The 9952-nt window shown below is 42.4% G+C and overlaps 1 pseudogene across 1 annotated transcript; it reads right to left on the bottom strand.

The window, feature by feature from the left end:
* Positions 1 to 6074: 6074 nt before the first annotated feature.
* LOC308567691 (translationally-controlled tumor protein pseudogene) lies at positions 6075 to 7066 on the bottom strand (annotated as a pseudogene). The gene has a single exon. The product of its transcript is annotated as a translationally-controlled tumor protein pseudogene (transcript).
* Between the last annotated feature and the right edge of the window lie 2886 nt (positions 7067 to 9952).

The following is a 9952-nucleotide window of genomic DNA, read 5'->3' as shown; positions in this document are numbered from 1 at the left end:
AATGCATTTCAAATATATTTTCTCACTTGTATTTAAATTTTTTTGTCTTTAATTTATTGATTTGAGAGAGAGGAAAGGGGGCAGGGAGGGAGAGGGAGAGAGAGATGGAAACATCAAGTGGCTGATATTTATATGTGCCCTGCCTGACGGAGGATTGAGCCCGCAACCTTGGTGTATTGGGATGACACTCCAACTAAGCTACCTGGCCAGGGTTTAATCTTTTTCAGCTTGTATGTGCTTAGTTGCATAGAAATTTTAAAATTTCATTCAATAAAAACTGTCAGAATTATCCATGTTTTCTGTGTTCCATTTCAGGCTTAGAAAAACTTTCCATTATGAATTGAGTTTATGATAATAGTTTCATATATTCCTCTAATACTTATGGTTTTTTTATACTGAACTCTTAACTGTCTGGGATTTTTATTTGTATATTGAATATAACTTAATCTGTAAATATTCAGTTGCCCAATACCATGCACATACTCATTCTGTTACTGGAAAGGGACCAGCCCGGAGCAGGTCTGCCTCGGGCCAGTCTGTAGTGTGTGGGTTCTTGACCTCGTGCAGGAAAGATTTCACAATTCGAGTCCAGGTGATTTGAGTGTATGTTTTTTAAAGCTGGGGACAGTGAAACAAGGAAGGGCTTAGGACAAAAGAAGCAACAGGAGAGAGACTAGGCTGGGCTGCTTTGGTTCACTGAGAAGTCAGAGAAACGGGGGCCTTGGACACGGGTTCAGGGGGTTAGTCCCAGATGAGCTGTCATTGTCCGTTGCTCCCCCTGGTTGCAAGTCTCAGCAGGGACCCTTAGAGTTTAAGAGATGCAGGCCTGTGGAGGAAGAAAAAGGGAAAGGAAAAGGCACAGGACTGCTCCCAGGAGGGAGAGCACACACTGGGTCCTTTGTCTTGAGGGTTTTAAAGGCTGGGGGATTAGGAGAGATCTTACGGAAGGATCTCAGTAGAATATTCATCAGCTTTATGCCAATGTGCCAAAATGAGATTTATTCCCTTAACTTCATCTGTCCTTGGGTGTGGTTAGCATAAATAGTACTAATTGGATTTCTACTATCTCCTTGAGTAGGGTGATTTAAGCTTTTTACCCTCTGGTTGGGGAGGAGAAGTATAAACCATCCTCTATTTATTTATCTAGTTAGTTATAAAAATTTATCTTTATTGTTGAAAGTATTACAGATGTCTCCCTTTTTCTCCCCCCATTGCCCCCTCCACCCCTCCCACTCTCCACCCCGCCCCCCCTCAGGCCTTCACCACACTACTGTCTGTGTCCTTGGGTTATGTATATATGCATATAAATTCTTTGGTTAATCTCTCCCCACCCACACCTTCCCTCAGAGATTCATCAGTCTGTTCCATGTTTCTATATCTCTGACTCTGTTTTGTTCATTGGATTATTTTGTTCATTAGATTCCACATATGAGTGAGATCATGTGATATTTGTCTTCCTCTGCCTGGCTTATTTCACTCAGCATAATACTCTCCAGATCCCTCCATGCTGTCCCAAAGTAAACCATCTACTCGTTTTTTTGTTGGTTTTTTTTTTAATATACCTTTATTGATTTCAGAGAGAGGAAAGGAGAGGGAGAGAGAGAGATAGAAACATCAATGATGAGAGAGTCATTGATTGAGCCCACAACCCGGGAATCGAACCCTGATCGACTGGATCCTAGGTCGACGTTTAACCTCTGAGCCACGCCCGGCCGGGCAAACCATCTACTCTTAAGTGTCCTTGGTAATGAAAGATAGAATTATGCTATTTACTAGATGGCTGTAAACTGCTTGGCCATTTAACTATCTGTCTCAGCTTCCCTATTTCAATTCACTAATTTGAAAATGCCATCTTTATCATAAACTAAATATATTTTTATATATACACAGAGTCTGTTTGGGAGTTTTCTATTCATTCTAATCATCTATTCCTGCAACAACACCATACTGTGTGTTGCCTTTTACTATGATTTGGTCTCTGATAAGACAACTTTTCTCATTATTGATCATTTTTTTAAAATGTCCTTATTTGTGTTCATGCATTTTTTATTCAAACAATCTTGAGAATTAGATAAACTTGAAGATGACTCTCTGATCATTACAATAGATGTCAAAAAAGCATTTGATGAAGTTACACATCCACAATATGAAATATAATACAGTTGTTTAAAAACGAGAGAGAGTCTATGGCCATGCAACCCTGATGCCCGATCTCGTCTGATCTCGGACACTAAAGCAGGGTCGGGCCTGGTTAGTACTTGGATGGGAGACCACCTGGGAATAGTGAGGCTTAAAAAGATATATACATGAGAGAGTTATTTATACCCTAAATGAAAGATTGCCAGCGCAAGTGAACAAGGCAATAGAACAATGCATATCTTATGAATTTCTTGAAGTGAAAAAGGAAAGGGCATTTACATATACACCCGTGTATGGAATCATATGTATATGAATGAAAAAAACACATGTCTGCCCACCTGGCTTGGCTCAGTGGTTGAGCATCCAATCCACGAACCAGGAGGTCACGGTTTGGTTCCCGGTCAGGGCGCATGCTCCGGTTTCAGGCTTCATCTCCAGTAGGGGGCATGCAGGAGGCAGCCAACCGATGATTCTCTTTCATCATTGATGTTTCTCTCCCTCTCCTTTCCTCTGTGAAATCAATGTGAAATCAATAAAAACATATTTAAAAAAACAAACACGTGTCTGGAGGGATACACACTTAACTGTCATGGTTTTGGTTTCTGGGGAGGGAAACAGTAACATAAGGGTGTACTGGACCCCATGAGGTGGTGTCTCTTTAGGACCAAGGCGCTTCACCCAGTTGCCAGGAATGATGTGTGCTGACAGCTTACGCAGGGTGCCTCTCCCGGCATTGTCAGCTGCATGCAGTTGCTTTGGCAAGTTTAAGCCCTTCCCTGGGGACAGATTGAATCCAATGACTGGTTTTATATAGTAGAAACATAGGTCCCCTTTGCCTCAATTTGGGACAGTTCCGAAGGGCCATCCTAGCTTCAGAGCTCCCCAGGGATTGCTGCAGCCTCTGTTGCAAGTGCATTTGCTTTGCAACCTGACTTCTCTCTGCCTAATCTCTCTTGTCTCACTCCCTTACAAATGCTGTTTCTGAGAATACTTCCCAATAAACCACCTGCCCACAAATTTGATTCAGAGTCTATTACCTGGGGTAGTTGGCCTATAACAATGGGAGATAAATTACTGGGTGGTGGAAGATAGGTGGGCGGGCTTTTCACATTTGCTGTCTTATGTAAACTTGAATAAGTTATATGAATCTATTATATAATTTTAAATTTGTGTTTAAATATTACCATTAAATAGAAAATATAATAACAATGTTGAGCTAACTTTTAAAACAGAAACTCTCATGCCCTACACATCTTCCCTGCTTCCCACCCCGTAGTCTCACTACCGTAGCATGAGTCATTTCATTTCTACATACTTCCCTGAGCAGGGATCACATTCAGTCATATTTTTGTGTGGCTTGCTGTGTTGGAAAAAAACCCATATAGTCATGCAAATATTTCTCATAAAGGTGGATTTTTCACCATTCTATAGAGATGATAAAAAAAAGCAAGGCATAGTTGACCCAGAAAGGATAATTAAGAGAACTCTCAGAGTTACCTCAGCCTTGGGTCCAGAGCAGATGAGTTAGTTGTATTCCTTGAAAAAGGAAATTTCTGGAGGAAGTTTGTTTAACATCACACAGCTTCAGAGCCAATGCACCAGAACTGAAACCCAGGGTTCTGAGCTCCAGACTCTTAGTGCAGTGTTCTTTCCACCAAAGCAAATTGCCATTTTCTTTCTTTCTTTCTTTCTTTCTTTCTTTCTTTCTTTCTTTCTTTCTTTCTTTCTTTCTTTCTTTCTTTCTTTCTTTCTTCCTTCCTTCCTTCCTTCCTTCCTTCCTTCCTTCCTTCCTTCCTTCCTTTCTTTCTTTCTTTCTTTCTTTCTTTCTTTCTTTCTTTCTTTCTTTCTTTCTTTCTTTCTTTCTTTCTTTCTTTCTTTCTTTCCTTCCTTCCTTCCTTCCTTCCTTCCTTTCTTTCTTTCTTTCTTTCTTTCTTTCTTTCTTTCTTTCTTTCTTTCTTTCTTTCTTTCTTTCTTTCTTTCTTTCTTTCCTTTCTTTCTTTCTTTCTTTCTTTCTTTCTTTCTTTCTTTCTTTCTTTCTTTCTTTCTTTCTTTCTTTCTTTCTTTCTTTCTTTCTTTCTTTCTTTCTTTCCTTCTCTCCTCTCTCTCCTCTCTCTCTCTCTCTCTCTCTCTCTCTCTTCTCTCTCTCATTTTTTGGTTAATTCTCACCTGAGGATATTTTTTCCATTGATTTTCTAGAGAAAGTGGAAGGGAGGGAGGGGGAGAGAGACAGAGAAACATTGATGTGAGGGACACAAATGGATAGGTTGCCTCCCGCACATGCCCTGACTGGGGATCAAGCCCGCAGCCCAGGGACATGCCCTTAACTAGGAATCGAACCTGCGACCCTTCAGTGTGTGGGCCGATGCTCTAACCACTGAGCCACACTGGCCAGGGTGAAAGTCACCATTTTCTAAAGGTTGAATGTATTCTCTGGTCAGGCTCCCCCTCCAGATGGGCACAGCAGGCCTCTAATCCCTGATGAGGGCAGAGGAATCCCTGTCCTCGAAGGGGGAGGGAACAGGGAAGGATCTGCTAGCCTGCGGCCACCCTGAGGAAGTAGCTGTGGTCCTCTGCTGCTCAGGAGTCCCTTCTTCCCCCAACTTTCCTCCTGAGTTCTATTTTCGAGTTTCTCTGGAGACTGATCTCCGGCAGCCATGGGGAAACACTGTCACACTAGTTATTCTCACCAGCTATTCTCACTGACAGAATAACTGCCACATGGTTATTCTCGTACTAGTTTCATTCTCGTATCAATGAAGCTCTCCATTTAGGAGTCTGGATCTCAGGGTGGCCAATGAACAACTAACCACAGTGGCGTGGTTGGAAACTTCCCTTAAAAATGAGGAACTTAAAAATGGAAGAGTCTATGTTTGTTGATCCAAGACCATTGTGCTTTATTCTGTCCCAAACAAACCTCGCGTAACCCTAAATACAGAAAATAACAAGTGTTAATGAGGATATGGAGAACTTGGAAGCTTTGCACATTATTAGCGGGAATGTAAAATGTTACAGCCACTGTGGAAAACAGTTCCTCAAAAAAATTTAAAAAATACAATGATCATATTATCCAGCAATCCTACTTCTGAGTACAAACTTCCAAAAATTAAAAGCAGTGTCTGCAAGAGATATTTTTACTCCCATGTTTAGAGTAGGATTCTTCACTATAACTAAAACACGGAAGCACCCCGTGTCCATTTATGGATTGCTGGATAAACAAATGTGGTCTATACATACATGGAATATTCTTCAGCCGTAAAAAGGGAGCAATCCTGGTACATGCTTCAGGATGGATGAACTTTGAGGACATCATGTTATGTAAAACAGGCTAATCACATAGAGACAAATACTGTATGATTTCACTTATACGAAGTTTCTAAATTAGTTAAATTCATAAAAACAGAAAGTTGAATGGTGGTTGTTTAATGGGTACTAGGTTTTGCAAGATGAAAAAGTTCTGAAGATTGGTTGCACAACAGTGTGAATATACTTAACACCACTGAAAAGTACACTTAAAAATGAGTAAGTTGGTAAATTTTTTTTTAATGTTTCTTTATTGTTGAGACCATTACAGATGTCCCCCTTTTAACTCCACTGATCCCCTCCACCCTACATCCATCCCAGCCCCAGGCCCTCCCCACACTAATGTCCACGTCCACAGGCCATGCCCATAAACATACAAGTTTCCTGATTAATCTCTTCCCACCAACACCCCTCCCCGCCTTCCTTCTGAGATCCCTCAGTTTGTAAGTTGGTAAATTTTTAATTAAATTTTTTTTTTTAATTTATTGATTTTGGAGAGAAACATTGATTTGTTGTCCCACTTATTTTTGCATTCATTGGTTGATTCTTGTATGTGCCCTGAATAGAGACTGAACCCGCAACCTTGGCGAATAGGGATGATGCTCTAACCAACTGAGCTACCTGGCCAGGAAATGGATTTAAACATGTATTAAACTAAGAGGCATTCTTCCAAATGAGTTTAAATGCATTTTATTTTTAGACTACCTACATGACATGTTTTTCTAAAAACAATGCTTTCACGCCAAATAAATCAAGGTTAAAATAAATGAAGAGCTCCAGATAACTCAGTCCCATTTGTCCTAGTCCTGGTGTGTGGATGAAAAGCAGGAGCCAGTTATGACAGGTGATAGATCCCAATTGCCAAACTTGTTAAAACTTTTCCCTTTCTAAACCATCCTTAAAGAAAATCATATATGGGGTCACACTATCCTCAGGGTAGTCCCACAGAGCAACCATGCCATTTGGATTTACGTCTTCACCAAAAGAACTGGTAGGTCCTGACCACTGGGCTCAGTTGGTTGTGTGGTCCTGGGTTCAGTTGGAGTGTCATCCTGTACACCAAAAGATAGCAGGTTCCATTCCCAGTTAGGACACATGCACAGGTTGTGGGTTCAGTCCCCGGTTGGGGAGCTTGCGGATAGCAACTGATCATATTTTTCTCTCAAATCAATGTTTCTCTCTCTCCCTTCCTCTCTCTAAAATCAATTTTAAAAAAGGAAAAAGAAAGAACTGGTAGTTTTTGAACTTAGCAAGAAGGTGCTTGATTTGTTCTGTGCCCCTGTCATAAAATGTTTTACTCTTTCTGGTCTCTGTACTTCAAGTTTCCCTTTGATTTATTTCATGTAATCCTTGATGTACTTCTCGTAGGCTTCTTTTGTGAAGATGGTTTCCTGCAAATGAAGGTTCGTGACAATATCCACACCAGTGATTACTGTGCTTTCAGTATCTTTGCCCTCCAGGCCTTCAGTGGAGGCATTTCCAGCAATGAGTGAGTCATCAATGTTACCAGCTATCCTACTGACCATCTTCCGCTCCACCTCCAGGCACAGTGCATCAGCAATCTCCGGAATCTTGTAGATGTCAGAGAACATCTCATCATAGCTGATGAAGTCCAGTAGATGATCATGATGACAGATGGAAGGAGATGCTGGAGGCACTGGTAATACAGCTAGAGTGTGGACAGGAGGGAGGGGCATCAGGTGGAAAAGCCACACCTGTATTTTTTTCTTTAATGTATATTTTTATTGATTTTACAGACAGGAAGGGAGGGGGAGAGAGAGATAGAAATATCAGTGATGAGAGAGAGACATTGATCGGCTGCCTCCTGCATGCCCCTACTGGGGATCGAGCCTGCAACCTGGGCATGTGCCCTGATCAGGAATCAAACATCGATCTCCTGGATCGTAGGTCGATGCTCAACCACTGAGGCACGCTGGCGGGGCAACACCTATATTCTTTATAGGAAAACTGCAGAAGACCAAAGACAGGGAGACTATATTAAAAGCATCCAGACAGCAACCAGATGAATAACCAACTACTGAAGGCAGGAGGTGAATGGGTAAATAACTGGTACCTCCATACAATATGTACATTGTACACTATACATGGAATATTCAGCTCTAAAAAGAAATAAGCTACCAAGTTATGAAGAGATCTGAAGGAATGCCTACTACTAAGTAAGAGAAGCCTATCTAAAAAGGTTACATACTATATGATTCCAGGTATATGACATTCTGGAAAAATGCAAATAAATTCTGCAAAGCTATGGGGCTTCTGATTAAGATGGCAGTGTAGGCAAGCACAGTACTTGGAACCTCCCACAACCACATCAAAATTACAACTAAACTACAGAAGAGACTGGTAGGAGTGGAGATGAGAACAGGCCGGTTCCAACCCACATGTGGTGATTAAAAATTGGAGGTATATCTCAGCTGCGGAGGTACCCCCTGAAGAGCCAAGGGTCCCAGCCCCACAGCAGGCCTCCCAGCTCAGGATTCCAGTGTCAGGAAGAGAAGTCCCCATAACTTCCGGCTGTGAAAACCATTGGGGATTGTGGCTGAGTGAGGCAGAGGCTGCTGGAGACCCAGGCAGTCCTCTTAAAGGGCCCACCTATGGACTTACTTGAACTCATTTGCTCCAAATGCCTGTGCTGGGGCAGCAAAAGTGCCAGGGACATATGGAAGGAACTGAATTGTTTGGCGTGAGGGTGAGAGTTGGAGAAGCAACTTTCTCCCAGACAGAGGTGCTGGCAGAGGCCATTATTCCTTTGCAGAATCTTCCCCTAAAAAGCCAGCAGGCAGGCTACCATATCTGAGTCTCCATCAACCTAACACTGTTGGCCTTATCTTGATGATTCCTTGAGACCCCACCCAATGAACTTGTGGGCCCACCTAAGTTGTTTCCAGTGGCTTTTCCATACAAACAGCCTGTCTTGGCTCATGCTGCCAACTTTCCTAAAATCTCTCAAACAAGCAGCATCTGGCCTCTGTGTATCCTTTACCTCTTGCCAAGAGGCCCCAGGCCCAGCAGTAGTGGCAGCAGGCTTTGGTTCCTGGCTTGGCCTTTCCCAGGCACCTCCAAGCCCAGCACAAGTAGAAGCCATTTGCAGATCACTTTGTAGCTCAGGCTGGGTGGTCCTGGGAAGGGCACAGGTGGCAGCTGACTTTGAGCTGCACCTCCCGGGAGGCCCCAGAGCCAGTGCACCCAGTGGATAGCTTCAAAGCCAACCATCTCTACAAGCAACACACTCAAGGGGTAAACTTGGCAGGTACCTGGGCCCCTCTGAAGTAAGTTCTGCTCCATGAGGTCAGTCCCTTCATAGCGATCTTCTAAGGTGGTCATGGCTAGTCCTTGAAGCTGACTGGCCTGGGGGTAAGTCCCTCCCATTGATGTGCCAACAGCAGTCAAGGCTCAACTACAACAGTAGGGTGCACACAGCCCTGGGGGGGACCTGGAGCACCCAGCCGGGGTGACTAGGAGTGCCACACCACTGGGCATACACGACACCTACTACATAAGGCCACTCTACCAACAGCTCTACCTAATACACAGAAACAAACACAGGGAGGCTGCCAAAATGAGGAGACAAAGAAATATGTCCCAAATGAAACAAAAGAACAAAACTCCAGAAAAAGAACTAAACAAAATGGAGACAAGCAATCTGCCAGATGCAGGGTTCAAAACAACGTCATAAGGATGCTCAATGAACTTAGGGGAAGAGTAGAGGAATTTGGTGAGAACTTCAACAAACAGATAGGAAACATAAAAATGGAGATAGAAAACATAAAAAAGAACCAGTCAGCAATGAAGAATACACTAACTGAAATGAAGAATACATTACAGGGAATGAATAGTAGAGTAAATGAAGCAGATGATCAGATCAGCAATTTGGAATATAAGGAAGCAAAAAACCAGCCAATCAGAACAGCAAAAAGAAAAAAGAATCCAAAAAAATGAGGATAGTTTAAGCACCTCTAGGGCAACTTCAAGAGTACCAATATTTGCATCATGGGAGTGCCAGAAGGAGAAGAGAGAAAGCAAGAAATTGAAAACTTATTTGAAAAAATGATGACAGTAAACTTCCCTAACCTGGCGAAGGGAATAGATATACAAGTCCAGGAAGTTAGAGAGTCCCAAACAAGATAATCCCAAAGAGGTCCACACTAAGACACATCATAATTAAAATGCAAAAGATTAAAGACAAAGAGAAAATATTAAAAGCAGCAGGAGAAAAGCAGTTAGGTACGTACAAGGGAGCTCCCATAAGACTGCTAGCTGATTTCTCAATAGAAACTTTGCAGGCCAAAAGGGATTGGCAAAAAATATTCCAAGTGATGAAAAGCAAGGACCTACAACCAAGATTAATCTACCCAGCAAAGCTATAATTTATAATCAAAGGACAGATAAAAGGTTTCCTAGCCTTGGCTGGTGTGGCTCAGTTGGTAGGAGCATTGCCCCTTGCACCAAAGGGTGGTGGGTTCAATTCCTGGTCAGGGCACGTGCAGAAAACAGC

This window comes from Miniopterus schreibersii, assembly GCF_964146895.1.
Source record: "Miniopterus schreibersii genome assembly, chromosome: 15".
NCBI classification, from domain to species: Eukaryota; Metazoa; Chordata; class Mammalia; order Chiroptera; family Miniopteridae; genus Miniopterus; species Miniopterus schreibersii.
This window is presented reverse-complemented; position numbering and strand designations above follow the sequence as displayed.